The 17,865-nt window shown below is 37.0% G+C and overlaps 1 protein-coding gene across 13 annotated transcripts in view; it reads left to right on the top strand.

Annotated features, from left to right (window-relative positions):
* CHODL (chondrolectin) overlaps positions 1–17,865 on the top strand; it is a 371,149-nt gene that overhangs the window by 118,527 nt on the left and 234,757 nt on the right. For 2 of the 13 annotated variants that reach the window (XM_074389471.1, XM_074389470.1), the window contains exon 3: positions 7,632–7,680. The exons of the other annotated variants lie outside the window; for them this stretch is intronic. The gene's annotated coding sequence lies outside the window, so the exon portion shown is untranslated. The remainder of the gene's footprint in view (positions 1–7,631; positions 7,681–17,865) is intronic. 13 annotated transcript variants of the gene reach the window in all.

The following is a 17,865-nucleotide window of genomic DNA, read 5'->3' as shown; positions in this document are numbered from 1 at the left end:
AATCATTCATTACTCATAACAATCTTGTCAGAAAGATAATATTCTTCCCATTTATAGATGAGGAAACTAATTGCCTGAAGAGATTAAGGAATCTCTCATGTTATTTGCTCCTTTAGTTCTTTATGCTCTGCAATCTTGCCTCTGTCAGAAACAGCAGGACATGTTTTTCAATATTAAACAACTGGTACTCTGGTCATTGCAGAAATAACATGCTTTGGGATTATATGTTAAGATGTTGTTGGCTGTTTTTAATTTCTTTATTTATTTATTTCTTTTTTTTTTTTTGAGATGGATTCTTTCTCTTGTCGCCAGGCTGGAGTGCAGTTGCTGGCTCTCGGCTCACTGCAACCTCTGGCTCCCGGTTCAAGGGATTCTCCTGCCTTAGGCTCCCAAGTAGCTGGGCCTACAGATGTGTGCCACCACGCCAGGCTAATTTTTATATTTTTAGTAGAGATAGGGTTTCACCATGTTGGCCAGGATGGTCACCATCTCTTGATCTCCTGATCTGCCTGCCTCGGCCTCCCAAACTGCTGGGATTGCAGGCCTGAGCCACAGCTCCCTGCCAGATTTCTTAAAAAGATAAATGGAAGGTAAGAGGTGGAAGGAAAACAGGTTTTGGTGGGGTGACCTATCTGTTTTCTTTTGTTGGCATAGTAAATTAGTACAGTGGCTTAAATCAACCCCATTTGCTATCTCACCGTTCTGTAGGTCAGAAAGTTGGTTTTTGTTCTCTTCACTGGGTCTTACAAAATCAAAAAAAGATGCTGACTGGGTGCAGTGGCTCACGCCTGTAATCCCAGCACTTTGGGAAGCTGAGGCGGGTGGATCATGAGATCAAGAGATGGAGACCATCCTGGCCAACATGATGAAACCCTGTCTCTACTAAAAATACAAAAATTAGCCAGGCGTCTGCCTGTAGTCCCAGCTACTCGGGAGGCTGAAGCAGGAGAATCACTTGAACTGCAGGGTGGAGGTTGCAGTGAACCGAGATGCGCCACTGTGCTCCAGCCTGGCAGCAGAGCCAGACACCATCTCAAACCAAAACAACAGGAACAAAGCAAAAACAAAAAAAGAGATGTCAACCTCTGGACTCTTAAAGGGGGGCTCTGGGAAGAATCCACTTCCAGACCCCTTCATATTGTTGACAGAATTAAGTTCCTTGCGGTCAAAATGCTGAGGTTCTTTTTTTCTTGTTGGCTGTCAGCTGAGGGCTGCCCTTAGCTGCAATAGGCCCCCTTTGGTCCATGCACATGAGCTGTCCAACTCCGAGGCAGCAAGAGCGCACTGAATCCTTCTCATGCTCGAACTTGCCTTTGCCTTCTTCTTCTTCCAGCTGGAGAACATTCTCTGCATTTAAGGAGTCATGAATTGGATTGAGCCCATCTGGATAATTCAGAATGCTCTTTTTAACTTAAGGTCCATAACCTTAATTACATCTGCCAAGTCCCTTTCACCATGTAATGTAGCATATTCTTAAATTTCAGAGATTAGCCATGGACATCTTTGGGGGACCATTTTGCCTACCATGGACAGAAAAGAAGTGGAAGAAGGAAAAATTTTTCTCAGTTTAGAAGTATATTTGAAAGAGTTCATGATACTTTTTGTTAGATCAAATTTGCTCTAAGTAAAAGATTTCCTCTTTAATAATTGTGTTTTTCTGTTTTGTTGAAATTTGTGGGTAAATAAATATACAGACGCTTAGTTTAGGGCTTTTAAAAGCTTCCATTTGTGGTATAGGCTGATTTTATTTTGATTTTTTGGTTCTAATTTATAACTTTTCAAGTATAATTAAATATAAGTTTTGAATTTTTTTTGCTTGTTTATTTGGAATGCATTTTCTTGATTACCATGAATTTTTGGTTTATTGTGGCTTTATTTGGATTACTCTGGTGATTAACATTGCGGCTGAGTAAAGAGTGTTGGAAATTCTAAGTATGATTTCTAACGATCTCAAAATTGAAGGAGAAGACAGTTAGCAGTAATGAGTTACAAATGGAAACTTATATTCTGTTTGGAAAATCATTTCCTTCTGTGAGGAATTATGTTTTGTATTGGTTTCAGAGTGTTTGGTCTTTGGAGAGGTGCTTGCGATTTTAGGAGACACAGCAATTTTATCTTCAAATTAAATGTCACTTAGACCTTTATGCCATGTTTTCTAAGGTCTTTACATCTGGAATAACTTTACCACTATTCCAAAGAATCTAAGTAGTTCAGGGTTAAACAGCGTGTCATTGTGATGTCAGGGTGCCTCAACTTCATTTCTCCAAAAATGTTCTATTCCATGAGGTTTCTTTTCCTATTTCAATAGAAAAATATTGACATAAATTAAAAGTGAGCACTGAGTTGTTCTTTTGGGAATTGCTCCCTTTTTTTCTTCCTGTATTGACATTAAATTCATGGACTTTTTTTTTTTTTTTTCCTGGAGACAGAATCTGTTATATCAGTTTTCCATCTACATTTTGCCTGAGAAAAAATGTGGAAGACAGCTGTTTTAATGTTGAAATGGATCCAGTTTCTCCTAAGCACGTCCTCAGAGCTTTTGGGCATTTATTTTTAACTCTGGCAGAATTAATTTGGAATAAGACATAAATGACTACTATTTACCTATTTATTTTTCTGGAAAAAACAATGTGTGGTTACCTATGCCTTTGATTAAGCAGTAAAAATGTACACACTCTAGTAAATGAGAAAAATAGGATCACTGGATAAAATAATGCATTTACTCAATTCCTGCTGTGGTCATTTGATTTGACTAATATTTTGATCACTGATTAAGAATTAAAAATAAGTTATTCAACTTATTGAATCAGCAACCTGTGTCATTTATCAGGCCTGTACTTGAAAATATTGTTGTAGTTTATGTACCAGGTTGTGGTTGGAGGAAAGAGAGTGAGGTATGACGAGGAAAATGATGTTGCACTAAATTCCACTGAAGGACTGCCACTCTGGGAGACCAGCTTCTGTTCTTGGGCTTCATGGGTACCTGGACATTCTTTATTTGATGGGTCAGAGAAAGAACTAACAGTTATTAAATACTTCTGAGGAGTCTGCCTCCCTCGCACCTCATCCAGTCTATGTGGACTGAGTCCCCAAAACGCACCGTGTGTGCATGTGATCATGTGTGTACATGCCTGTGTTGGGATGAGGGTAGGATAAAATTGTTCCTTCTCTGTTCCACACTTTACTTTGAGAAAGATGGGGAAAGAGTCTGGCCTCCAATATGGGCCAGAACTGGGTTTGAATCACAGCTCCATCCCTTGTTAATATCTGTGTGACCTTCAATGAATCTGTTTCCATATAATGGAGACAGTAAGGCCAAGGACTGGAGATAATTTATGTAAAGCACCCTGCACATTTTGGGTCTCATTGTGAGCAGTTAATAAATAGTAGTTATTATTGTCACTATAAAAACTTTGATGTCACTATATTTAGTGTATTCCATCTATGGAAAACATATGAATATAAACAAAGTAGTTATTTTTCAGTATTGTTTTAAAAAAACCTCTTGAGAGCCTCAGCTTCCTGAGCACAGTAGACTTTGACGTGTAGGTGCTGCCAAAAGGAACTTTCAGAGCTCAGCTCTATCTTTGTAGTTTATTAATCTGCTACCATGGAAACAGTTGTTTAATCCTTTAAAAAGAAGAAAACAGCCGTAAACAAAGCACTGTTTCAAACAATGTATTGGTGGGCAGTGTTTCTTTCTTTATTTTTTTAAAAAAATATAATTTCTAGGTGACTGACCTCATTTTTGGCAATCTGATTTGGGTTTCCACGGAAACAGAAGTGACAGCTGAGGCCTCCAAACTCTAGTAACTGGTGGGGCTCAGGTTAAGTCTTGCAAATGTCAGTTGTCCCAAGGCACCTAAAAGAGCCAACAGAAATAAGAGTCAGACGATCTTCAGGGAAAAAGAAGGAATAATAAATCAAACATTTACAAAATACACAATGTTGTGGGTTTGCGAAAAAGCATGTGTAATGGACAGGGAGAGAGAGACTCATGGATGTAATTTTCATTTAGGGGTTATGTGACCTGGCCTCAATTAAACACCTTTTTCTGTGTGGCTAACTGACCTAGTTCCTATATAGTTTTGTTACACTTAGTGCAAGAATATAGGGAAAGGCTGAAAGCTTAGAGGATTAATAAAATATCACATAACAGGCCTATTATTTATTAGCATGAGAACTAAATGTGAAAGAAGACAAGTAAAAATGTATAAAAGCCGGCCGGGCGCGGTGGCTCAAGCCTGTAATCCCAGCACTTTGGGAGGCCGAGGCGGGTGGATCACGAGGTCGAGAGATCGAGACCATCCTGGTCAACATGGTGAAACCCCGTCTCTACTAAAAATACAAAAAAAAAAAAATTAGCCGGGCATGGTGGCGCGTGCCTGTAATCCCAGCTACTCAGGAGGCTGAGGCAGGAGAATTGCCTGAACCCAGGAGGCGGAGGTTGCGGTGAGCCGAGATCGCGCCACTGCACTCCAGCCTGGGTAACAAGAGTGAAACTCCGTCTCAAAAAAAAAAAAAAAAAAAAAAAAAATGTATAAAAGCCACTTATAAAGATAGATGTATTCAAATGGCAGAGGCTCAGATATTTCTTTGTGGGCTCCCACTTTTGGTCTTTGTAGATACTTTTCTAATTTCTGATATTTAACAATAATGTTATATACCTCCTAGAATTGTTGGTATAAAGGTAGTTTTAGTTGTTTTTAGAAAGACTTTCTGGTAATTCTACATCACATCAGAGGGAGAAAAACCCAGAATTTCACTTGTGTTTCTAACATGTATTCTAAAACAACAAACCTTTTTTCCCCTAACTTAAGTATATTGTGAGTATGTGCATGGGAGCTACATCTTTAGGAGAAGAGCTATACCTCTCAATTGTTTTGTGATTGGTGAAATCATCCAGTCAAGGTCACTCTGACCACCAGATCTTTGACTAAAAGTTTTACTTGGGTCCTGTAGGTGTTTATAGAATTTTCTTTACAAATATCTGAAGGGTTTTTCATAAATGGAGATTTTTATAAGGAAAACAAAAAGGTTTAGTTGAGGACTGAGTTTGCTTTGGGCATGAACAAAATACAGTTTTGCAGCATTTAAGCATAGTATGGAAAAATGATTCCCAGTTTAAAAAGTAACCAAATTTTTATCCCATGAAAAATTATTTTATTATAGAAATATTTTATTATTTGCCTGATTATGAAAATATTGTGTACTCTTTCTAAAAAGTTTTTATAAGCCAAGCAAATGAAAAATAAGCCACCCACAATTTCTCTTTCTAGATAGTATTTACAGATAAAGCATGCTCTATAAAATCTCCTCACATATATTCTTTTTTTTTTGAGACTGAGTCTCCCTTATTCTGTCATTCAGGCTGGAGTGCAGTGGCGAGATCTCAGCTCACTGTGAACTCTCCCTCCTGGGTTCTTGTGATTCTTTTGCCTCCTCAGCTTTCTGAGTAGCTGGGATTACAGGCGTGCACCACCCAATTCCCTCAACCTCCAGCTAAATTTTGTACTTTTAGTACAGATGGAGTTTCACTGTGTTGGCCAGGCTGGCCTTGAACTCCTGACCTTAAGTGATCTACTCGTCTTGGCCTTCTAAAGTTCTAGGATTATAGGTGTGAGCCACATACCCTCCCTCACATATAGTCTTACGTAATTTTTGACTTAAATATAATCATAATATTCTTTAACATATGCATTCCTAGGTATATACTTATATAAATTTGTAACATTTGCCACAATATGCATATTCTTTCTAATCTGCTTTATTTTAAACCTCAAACATGTCATAAATGTCTTTCCATACCTGTAGCCATAAAATCAATATTAACTTTAGTAATGGCTTTGCAATAATTCGTTGTGTGGACATAGTATATGGTACTTAACAAAAATGCCTATTTTTAGGGCAGTTATATCATTTAAAATATATTATTTGTAGATGTTTTGAAAAATATCCTTATACATACATCTTGTGACCTTGGTGATTTCTTTGGGACATAGTTCTAAAAATGGCATTTTTCTAATTAGGGCTATGTATTTATTTTAAGTGTTAGGTAAAAATTGTACCCTTTCCTTAGGAATTCTTATAGCAGTTTTCATCACTTCCTCAGTGCTTGAGGTAGCTAATTTCCCCATATATTCACCCAAACTAAATCTTGTCATTAGTTTTTCATCATTGTTAATCAGGTAGCCAAAACTTAATATCTTAATTATTGATTAATTTGTGTTTATTACAGATTGAATTTATTTTGTATATTAAATGCAAATTATTGTTTCATAATTAGTTCCTGAGATAAATTGTTCTGCTTTGTATATTTGCAATTTTATGGTAACTACAGAGTGTGAATTGAGGAGCAAAAAGGAAGGCTCTTATCACCTAAAATATACTTTTCACTTGTCTCCCAGGAGAGGCTACATTCCACCATTACAAGTCAACATTTTGGGGTTCAGGTGCTGTCTTCAACAAAATGAAAACAGCTCTTGTGGGAATAACCACTTAAACTATTGTCTGCTATAACAAATGACCTTAGACTGGCTGGCTTAAATTGCAAATATTTATTTCTCATGGCTCGGGAGGCTGGAACGTCCAAGATCAAGGTACCAGCAAATTCAGTGTCTGATGAGAGTCTACTTTCTGGTTTGAAGATGGTGCCTTCTTGCTGTGTTTTCACATGAGGCAGCATGAGCTCTCAGATCTCTATGAGAGCACTAGTTTCAATCATGAGGATTCTGCCTTCATGATCTAATTCTCTCCAAAAGCCTCATCTTCTAATACTATCATATTGGGGGTCAGGCTTTTAACATAGGAATTTTGGGAGGGCACAAATATTTAGATCATAATGAGTATTGTAACCCAGTAGTACTTTAGTAAGATTGTTTCCATCTAGATTTCTGTGTAAGGGCAAGACCTTAGCCTTAGGATACATATATATACATATATATATTAATAGTGGGGTGGTACCAAAAATAGGTGCCTAAAAGAGTAGACCATGGTAGATGGCCTTGGGTGGCAAGAGGACATCACAATATGACAAAATTGGAGGAAAATGTGTGTATTTTGAGAACAGAGAAGAAATTAACAGAAAGTTAGGAGAGCTCAGAAAAGAGATTTTTTTTTCCTGTGGTTTATTTTGTGTGATTGTGTAGAAAAATTGCACAAGGAATAGAGGAATAGATGGGGAGGAGGTTATAGCTGCTTTTAGAATAAGATCCATTAAATTTTCTTCCCACTAGCCCAATCTCAGCCAACAGGAGACAGGGTTATTATTCCTAAAAGCTAAGCCAGGGGCAGGGTTTCTATCACAGATAGAATTCTACTGCCATCAGTATAATCATTTTTAGTGACATATAGAAACAAATATCCAGGCCAGAATTACTTCTTCAGAATATCTTTTTTTCTCAACTGTAATCATCAGGATATTGAAGACTTATTCAGCACTGCATTTTCTAAAAAAATATAGCACTTACTCTACCTAGGAGTGTGTTTGGCATCGTTAGTGATGTAGCAAATAAAAAGAATCCCTTTCAAACAGCTACCTTTTATGTGCAGCACTTACAGCTGCCACTTGAAGCTCAGTTTGCAATCAATTTGATAAGTCAATCAATTTTCATTTTGTCTTCATCTCCTAGGTAACCAGAGCATCCATGCAGACCCTTGCTGAGGAGGAACATTTAAAAAGTAATATGTATTTATAATCTGTTTTCTTCGAACATTGACTTAATAGAAAAGCAAAGAGCTACCCATGCAATATTTTAAATAACAGTAACACAAATTTTATTTGATTCTGGTGAGAAAGTAAGAGAGAAACATAAAATAAAACATCATTATATTTCAGTCTCTTATGATGTATCAGGAATGAAAACTGCACCACCTGCTATGTCTATTATGTATTTAATGTGAATAGCAAACATCCCACTGCTGGTTATTAAAACAAATCATAAACCGTCTGACATTATACTTAAAACCCATCTTCTGCTTCATGGCTCTGAGAAAGACACAAATTGAGGGTAGGTGTATTGGGGCAGAGTTTCTGATGTGAGTACAAGGCATTTGGCCTCAAAGAAAGTCACTTATCTGCTTCAAAAAAAAAAAATCCTGTAAAAAGACATTATGTAAAATATAATCATAAAACAGTGTTATTGGCAAAATGTAGAGGATGAAAAATTCCAGCAGTTGTAAAATGCATTAAGTTTTCCTTACCTGAATCTTCTTGGTGTGTGAAGTCATGAGAAAAATGAAACATTTGGTGTTTGTGGAAATGACTCACATCGAGGAAGTCATAGATCTTGCTTGCCTTGTTGATACAGTGTGGCATTCAAATCCCACTGATTACACAGGCTTCAAGTTTAGCTGGACCCACCTCATCTATTTGGACACAGCTGACTGGTTTATTGGTTATTGTTTCCTGTAGGAAGTTTTTAATTCAACACTAAATATTGCTGTACATTGGAGAAGAGTAATGTTTGTCAAATGCTTACTAGAATTGGGATAAGGAATAATTTGGAAATAAAGTATTGTAAATGGGATTCTTAGTTATCTGTGACATTCTGTGTTATAAATATTCTTTTCCTTGAATATTTTGAAGGACTTGAAAACTATGTCCTTGTTCTGGATCCATGAACGAGACATAGGCAAAGACTGGACACACAATACTGGATAGGGGAAGATTACTTACCTGCAAATCATCCTGGCTCTCTTTGAGTTCTTCAGTGGGAACCTGAAGAAATCAATGATTTCAGTTTGGGCCTCATTTGTAAAATAAAAAGCATTGACCAAAAGGACATTGAGTTTCTATTAAATCCAGAATTTGATAGCTTTATCTAATAGGGTATGAGCATTTTGGGAGATTCTTCTTATACTCACATATAGACTATATTCATTTAAAATGCCCCCAAACTCCAAGTAACACAAAATTAGATATTTAATACTGAGCAAGATTTATATTAGAGTTCAAAAACATGATTTGACTGCTATCTATAGCCTTTTCTTAATACCAAAATAACCAAAATGTAACAAAACAAAAACAAAGCAACATCATGTGTTTGGATTTAAATCTACTCAAGACAGTTTTATTTTATAGCAACCTGCAACTAGAATCCAACCTCAGAGATTCTGGGACCATTTCAGTTAATGATGAGCCAACCATGTTTCATTTAATGCATAGCTTGTGAGGTTATTTACAATCCAAGTAAACACATTCCAGTTTTCAAAAACAAATTGGTACTATGGACTAAACAGTCAGTATTTGTCAAACTTTTTCATTGAATGTTCCATTCCTAAGGAGTTAAACAAGAACTTCGTTGTAAACAGTTAAACATTTTTGGAAGCTTCTTGATTCTTATTGGTAAATGTAGCAAGAGACAGAGCTTCTTTGCTAAATATAACAAGAGACAGAGTGCAGATTTAAATTTAACAAGACCTTTGTCTCCTACAAAGCTCTTTGAGGCTCTCCTGTGGTCCTTGCTGAGAATAATAATAATCCGTATATAGGACTTTGAAAAGTCCTTTGTCACAAGGATTCAGGTTTCCTAATACTGGTCATGGGATGTCATTGTTACCTATAGTTGATTTTAATTTTAAATCTAGCCAAACCAAAATGTGTGTGTGTGTGTGTATATATTAAAATACAAACACATTATAACATAATGTTATATATGTATTTATATCTCCTCTCTTTTTCTTTTCTCTCCTCTGAGTTTCTGTTTCTGTCTTTGTCTCTCTGACTCTGTTTTCACACTGTACACACATTAACTACAATGTTTGGGAAAAGGCTTAGTGAGAATCAGTAAGTTTCATGTCTTAAAAGCCGAAGATATTTCCCTATCAATTCTGGCATATAAATCTTTTTTATATCCTGTTTTTCCTGTATAGAAAATGAGAGAGTTGTCTATAGCCAAAATACTGGGACATTAGAATATTTGTTATACTCTATATTGTTATACTGTGTATACTTTATATACTAATACTTCCACTACAGTTTCAAGTAGTTTAGGCAATGTGCAGTGCCGAATTTAAGCATGTTAGAAATGTCAATTAAACAAAATTGAGCATTAAAACTAAAAATGTTAAGTTTTGGTGTTCTTGAAGGAATAATATTCTTTTTTTCCCGTTTGTAAAATATTTTTGTTTTATTAATACATAATAATTTATAGGATACATGTAATATTTTGATATATGCATACAATGTATAATAATCAAATTGATAATTAGGATATCTGTCATGTAAAACATTTATTATTTGTATTGGTAACAATTCAAAACCACTCTTCCAGCTATTTTGAACTATACAACAAATTCTTTTTAATTAAAGTCACCTGACTGTGCTATTGAATACTAGAACTTATTCCTTCTATCTAATGGTATATTTGTACCTAGTAATTAACCTCTCTCCACCTTCCGCCTTTCCTCCTACGCTCAAGTAGCCATTGTTATACTCTCTCCCTTCATGAGATCAGCTGTTTTATCTCCCATATGTGAGTGAGAACATTTGATATTTGTCTGTGTGTAGTTTATTTCATTGATTATAGTGAACTCCAGTTCTATCCATGTTGCTCCAGATGACAGAATTTCTTTCTTTTACATGACTGAATAGTGTATATATATATATTGTGTGTGTGTGTGTGTATATATATATATATATATATATATATATACACACACACACACACATATGTATCACATTTAATCTATTCATTCATCATTTATGGACACTGGGATTGATTTCATATATTGGCCTTTGTGAGCAATGCTGCAATAAATGCTGGGGTGCAGGTATTTCTTTGATATACTGATTTTCTTCCCTTTCAGTAAATACCCAGTAGTGGGATTTCTATATTATCCAGTAGTCTTATTTTTAGTTTTTTGAGAAACTTTCATACCATTTTTAAAATAATGGATGTACTAATTTACATTCCCACCAACAATGTGTAAGAGTTCCCTTTTCTTCATATTCTCACCGGCATCTGTTATTTTTTGTATTTTTGGTAGTGGCCATTCTAACTATGGTGAGATGGTATTTCACTATGGTTTTCATTTGAATTCCCCTAATGATTAGTGATTTTGAGCATTTTTAATATACCTGCTGTCCATTTGTATGTATCCTTTTGAGGAATGCCTATTCATGTCTTTTGCTCACTTTGTAATGGGATTATTTGATTTTTTTTTGGTGGGAAGGGTGTTGAGTTGTTTGCTTTCCTTGTATATTCTGAATATCAATCTTTTGTCCAATAAACAGTTTGTGAATATTTTCTCCCATTCAACAGGTTGTCTTTTTATGCTGTTGTATCTTTGGTATACAGAAGCTTTATAGTTTAATATAGTTCCATTTGTTTTTGAAGTCTAGCCATAAAAGCTTTGCCTTAACCAATGTCGTGATGCATTTCTCCTGTTTTCTTTTAGTAGTTGTATATTTTCAGTTCTTACATTTAAGCATTTAATCCATTTTAAGTTGATTTTTGTATATGGTGATAGATAGGGGTCTAGTTTCATTCCTCTGCCTATCAATATCCAGTTTTTCCAGAACCAGATACTGAAGAGACTGTCTTTTCTTCACTGTATGTTCTTGGTGCCTTTGTTGAGAATAAGCTGGCTGTGAATACATGGATTTACTTCTGAGTTCTCTGTTATGTTCCATTGGCTTGTATGTCTGTTTTTCACACCAGTACCATGCTGTTTTGTTTACTGTAGCTTTGTAGTATATTTTAAGGTCAGGTAATGTGATGCCTCCAGCTTAGGTTCCTATCTTCATTGTTTTTGTTTAGTATTGCTTTGGCTGTTTGGGATCTTTTGTGATTGCATACAAATTTTCAGTTTCTATGAAGACTATCACTGGTATTTTGATAGTGATTGCATTGAATCTGTAGATTGCCTTGGGCAGTGATGGCCCTTTTAACAGTATTAATTCTTCCAATCCATGACCATTTTTAGGTTTAATGCCTGTGGTCTAACTGCTGGAGTATTGGGAGAAGGAATCAAATCTTTCAACTTCTGAAGTGAAAAGTGTAGCCCCAAATCTTATTTACTTTTGCAGACCTCCAGATGTATATCTGTGTTTGATCCCTTTGTATTGTGGCCAAGCCTACTTCTTCAATATGATCACTCAATTATCTCACCCATGTATTCCAGGCTTCTGTTGAACATAATGACTTGCTATTTCTTGTATATATTATGTAGCATCTGATTTAGTGACTTTTGACTCATTTTATTTTCTTTGCAAAAGCTCATTTTACCTATAGCCACATACTTCCCATCCTTGAATGTCTGACTCAAATGCAGTTGGTTATGTTCCCCAACTCAGAACATGATTCTTTTTGATAAGATCCAATACTTGATGTTGGTAAATTGCAGTTTAAATGTAAATTATAGTCTAAAGAAGAGGGAAAAAATTTAGGCTACAGTGAAGGTACTCAACCAAGAGAGAAAATAAAACTAAATAATAATGTTTCTCCTTCAGAAATCTACACCTTTCTTAGGCACTTGTGAACATGCTGTATCCTTGTTTCTGAACTTATACAACTTGAGAGCACGAACTGTGTCTGATTATCTTGGAGTCCTCTGCAAGTTTCAGTATAGTTGGTTAGCAACTGCTCAGTCTGGTGAAGAAGGCAGACAAATATACAAAGATGGAAAAAAGTCTGCTAAGTGGCATCACAGAAGTAAGAAACTCAGTGGGGATGCCAAAAGGGAATCAAATAGACTCTCTGGGACCAGGAAAATCATCTCAGAGGGATTTGACCTGAAAATTAAAGGGTGAGTATATTTTTGCCAAGCTGCCAAGGTAGTAGAGGAGCTAAGTGTTTAGATTTTATCTTGAATATGAATAGTGACTTTTAAATAATAAACACTTCAACAAAGACTGAAGTACCTCATGAATTTATAGACCCGAAAGTGTTTAATCAGAGGCTGGTTGACTACTTTTGCAGAATTTATGGCAGAAATTAATATACTTTGTGGAAGAAACCTCTGAGAACCCTGAAAAATTCGAATTTATGTGATTCCTATAATGAAATTCTGGGAGTATAAAGATTGAAAATGATTAGAGAATTTTTATTAGCTAAATACATATTACTTTAAAAATTAACTTAAAACTTTATTTAACTAGTGAAAAAACATACTTTTTTATGATTTGAAAAAACATGAAAAATCACTTTTGTCACTAGAATATTGAACAAATGAGACCAGCAATGATAATTATAAAGAAACTTTAATTTTATTTCCCACCTTTCTTTTAAGTCCGTAATTTACTCTGCTTTGGGAGAAATTCTCAGGTTGCATTTGTTTTCCAAACAATCTCTTTTGAATAACTGGTGTGTTTAGGTATGTGTAACAATCAAAACTTTAGTCTTAATGTAAAGTCAAAGCCTCTCTTCTTTCTAGGTCAGGTCTGCTGCAATGCAAAACCTATATGGAGGGAGACAGGGCAGGGCCAGCTTTCCTTCCTCCTCACCTTGGCTTCTGCCTCTCCTCTCTCTTCTTGCCATCTGTGTTTCTGGCTTCTCTAGGGACATGCTGAAGATGGGAGCAAGAAAGGCCATACTGGGCTAGCACTGCTGTAAGTTGACATCAGCATTCTCTGAGCTTGGCAGATGTTGGAAAATGGCTCTTTTGTTGTCTTATGTGGAGGTGGGTAGTAGGTTCCATGTAGACTTTGTGTATTAGTCCGTTTTCATGCTACTGATAAAGATACCTGAAACTGAGAAGAAATAAGGTTTAAACTTACAGTTCTACATGGCTGGGGATGCCTCAGATGACAGGCACTTCTTACATGGTGGTGGCAAAAGAAAATTGAGGAAGAAGTAGTATCAGAAACCCCTGATATGTCCATCAGATCTCATGGGACTTATTCACTATCATGAGAATAGCATAGGAAAGACCAGCCCCCATGATTCAATTATATCACCCCTGGCCCCTCCCATAACACATGGGAATTCTGGGAAATACAATTCAAGTTGAGACTTGGGTGGGGACACAGCCAAACTATGTTCTACCCCAGGTCCTCCCAATCTCATGTCCTCATATTTCAAAGCCAATCATGCTTTCTCAACGGTCCCCCTACCCCTAAAGTCTTAACTCATTCCAGCATTAACCCAAAAGACCACAGTCCAAAGTCTCATCTGAGACAAGGCAAGTCCTTCTGCCTATGAGCCTGTAAAATCAAAAGCAAGGTAGTTACTTCCTAGATACAATAGGATACAGGTATTGGGTAAATACAGCTGTTCCAAATGGGAGAAATTGGCCAAAACAAAGGAATTACAGGGCCATGCAAGTCTAAAATACAGCGGGTAGTCAAAGTTTAAAGCTCTAAAATGATCTCCTTTGACTTCAGGTCTCACATCCAGGTCATCTGATGCAAGAGGTGGGTTCCCATGGTCTTGGAAAGCTCTGCCCTTGTGGTTTTGCAGGGTACAGCCTCTCTCCTGGCTGCTTTCATGGACTGGCATTGACCATCTGCGATTTTTTCAGGTGCAAGATGCAAGCTGTTGATGGATTTATCATTCTAGGGTCTGGAGGACAGTGGCCCTCCTCTCACAGCTCCACTAGGCAGTGCCCCAGTAGGGAACTTGTGTGGGGGCTCCAACCCTACATTTCCCTTCCCTACTGGCCTAGCAGATGTTCTACATGAGGACTTTACCCCTACAGCAAATTTTTGCCTGGGCATCTAGGCATTTCCATACATCTAAAATCTAGGCTTAGGTTCCTAAACCTGAATTTTTTATTTCTGTGCACCCACAGGCTCAACACCACATGGAAGCTGCCAAGGCTTGCTTGGGGCTTCCACCCTCTGAAACCATAGCCTGAGCTCTACATTGGCCCCTTCAGTTATGGCTGGAGTGGCTGGGACACAGGGCACCAAGTCCCTAGGCTACACACAGCATGGGTACCCTGGGCCCAGCCCACAGACCACTTTTTTTCTCCTGGGCCTCCAGGCCAGTAGTGGGAGGGGCTGCAGCGAAGGTCTCTCACATGACCTGGAGATGTTTTCCCAATGGTCTTGGGGATTAACATTACATTCCTTGCTACTTATGCAAATTTCTGCAGCCAACTTGAATTTCTCCTCAAAAAAATAGGTTTTTCTTTTCTACTGCATCATCAAGCTGCAAATTTTCTGAACTTTTATGCTCTATTTCTCTTTGAAAACAGAATGCTCTTGACAGTGCCAAGTCACCTTTTGAATGTTTTGCTGCTTAGAAATTTATTCTGCCAGACACCCTAAATCATTTCTCTCAAGTTCAAAGTTCCACAAGTCTCCAGGGCAGGGGCAAAATGCCATCAATCTCTTTGCTAAAACATAACAAGAGTTACCTTTGCTGCAGTTTCCAGCAAGTTCCTCATCTCCATCTGAGACCACCTCAGCCTGGACCTTACTATTCATATTACTATCAGCATTTTTGTCAAAGCCATTCAATAGGTCTCTAGGAGGTTCCAAGCTTTCCCACATTTTTTTGTCTTCTTCTCAGCTCTCCAAACTGTGTCAACCCCTGCCTGTTACCTAGTTCCAAAGTCACTTCCACATTTTCAGGTATCTTTTCAGTAATGCCCCACTCTACTGTTACCAATTTACTGTATTAGTTTGCTTTTACACTACTGAGAAAGACATGAGAAACTGAGAAGAAAAAAAGGTTTAATTGAACTTATAGTTCCACATGGCTGGGGATGCCTCAGAATCATGGTGGGAGACAAAAGGTACTTCTTACATGGTGGCAGCAAGAGAAAAATGAGGAAGAAGCAAAAACAGAAACCCCTGATAAACCCATCAGATCTCATGAGACTTACTCACTCTCAAGACAATAGCACAGGAAAGACCAGCCCTCCCCAGGTCCCTTTCACGACACATGGGAATTCTGGAAGATACAATTTAAATTGAGATTCCCTAGACGCTTACTAAATGCAAAAAATCCTTTCTACAAAGGTGGGATTCCCTAGATGCTTGCTAAATGCAAAAAATAATGTCATAGGCTTGTTCTTTGGCTTGCATAAAATATGTAACTATGATAACACTTTAGTAGTGTTATACTTGTAAGATGTTTTGGAGTGGGGAGTGCTCTTCTGCTTGTCTTTCCTGGTTTCCTGAGGTCCTGTATAAGCTTTGATGACTGTAAATTGGTTAACTGGTCCAGATATCTAATTAGCTATTAATTGCCACTCCTGTTTGTGTCCCTTGTTCCAGTAAGTTGCTTGCTTTCTTTTTTTTTTTTTCCCACCTGTCCTTTTACCATGATGTCGTTTAAATAATGAAAATACATTAGTTATTCCTCTCTTGTGAACTTAAAAAACTTCCTTGGGGCATAAGAAAAAAGGCTCACTTGATTTTCCAAAAAGCGTTTCTCTTTGCTCCATGCAGGAAGGGCTTCCTTAGCATCCCCACACTGAAAATAAATCATTAAAGGGGTCTCATGGGCAAGGGACGGGAAATGTGGATCTGCTGACAGCACTGTGATAAATACTCATATTAATTATAAAAACTAACAGTGGTCAAAAATTCAAAGTTCAACATGACTTTCAGGATAGCTTTTTCTTTTTCTTTTTCTTTCTCTTTTTTTCCTGAGATAGGTTTCAAATTTCAACACTGAACTTTCCAAAAAACAGACTACAACTTGATCCTAAAGATTAGTTTAGCACACTCTACTTTTTGCTTTTGTTTTTAAGGAGAAGAAAAATGAAACAAGCTCATCATGATCATCATCATCATCCAGTGTGAGATATACTCAGAGTCCAGGAATAGGCCAGGTAGAAAACCAGGGACTATTTCAAACACTGGCACGGGCCATCCTATGTAACATGGGATGTGGGTGTAGAACCACAGGACTCGAGGCCAGAGACCACAAAACAAATGCAGGGTAAGATAGGGCAGGGTGAAAAAAGAAAGCAAGAAAAAGAGCCAAATGACTTTTAGACTATAGCTGAATTGCAGACCAGAAGACATTTTCAGTTAATGAAGGTTGAGTGTATGAGGACAAGGGTCACCCATTTCGGGGAATTTTGAAAACAAGTTGATAACATGCCAGCCTTCAGTTTTATTGGTCTTGCTGCCTCCATGGGGATGTTTCCTGTGAGTGTGTTTAAAGAGCCCACAGGGCTCTAGACAAATGGTCCATATGGATGCCTTTCTTTTTGTTATAAATACAGTGTAATGGTATGCCTCATTTGCCAGTTAAAGTCATAATGGCTTCTTCAGATCCATCATGCTAAAGATTACTAAGGGACTATTGAATAGACACATGTTTCTGCTGCCAGCAAGTACATTTAGTTCCCCCTGTTACACTGTATTATATCGCTATATGTTGCTTCTTCATGAATTGTTAAAGGCCTAGGTACAGAAGAGAGGGAATTCATGCATATTGCATTGTCATATGTTGCTTCTTCACTAGTTATTAAAAAGGCCTAGGTAAGGAAAAGAGAGAATTCATGCCATATATTGGCCTCATCCTCTTTTTTTTTTTTTTTTTGCTTTAATTTCCCACAATCCTATCACTATAGTCCATTTCTTCACAAAATAAAAGCCTGGGCAAAGTTAGTAAATATAATTTACCTTTGAAGAAAATATCTGAATCGAGTCCATTTTCCATGAGTAGAATAATACATCAGTGGGGACTAATTTTCACAGTAAAGCTATCTGAATAATTAAAGTTTAGCTTTTCTAAACTGGGCCAGAAATCGAATTAGCTATTTATTGCTGCTCCTGTTTGTGTCTCTTCCAGTAATTCACCTTTTTTTTTCACCTGTACTTTTGCCATGGTGCCATTTAAATAAGGGAAAATAAGAACATTACTTCTTCTCTCTTGTGAACTTTAAAACTTCCTTGGGGCATAAGAAAAAGGCTGGAAAACAATCATCATAAACATAATGCATTAGTTTATGAGTCTG

This window comes from Saimiri boliviensis, chromosome 18 (genome assembly GCF_048565385.1).
Source record: "Saimiri boliviensis isolate mSaiBol1 chromosome 18, mSaiBol1.pri, whole genome shotgun sequence".
Taxonomy (NCBI): Eukaryota; Metazoa; Chordata; class Mammalia; order Primates; family Cebidae; genus Saimiri; species Saimiri boliviensis.
The sequence above is the reverse complement of the archived record's forward strand: the minus strand, read 5'-3'. Positions and strand labels throughout refer to the sequence as shown.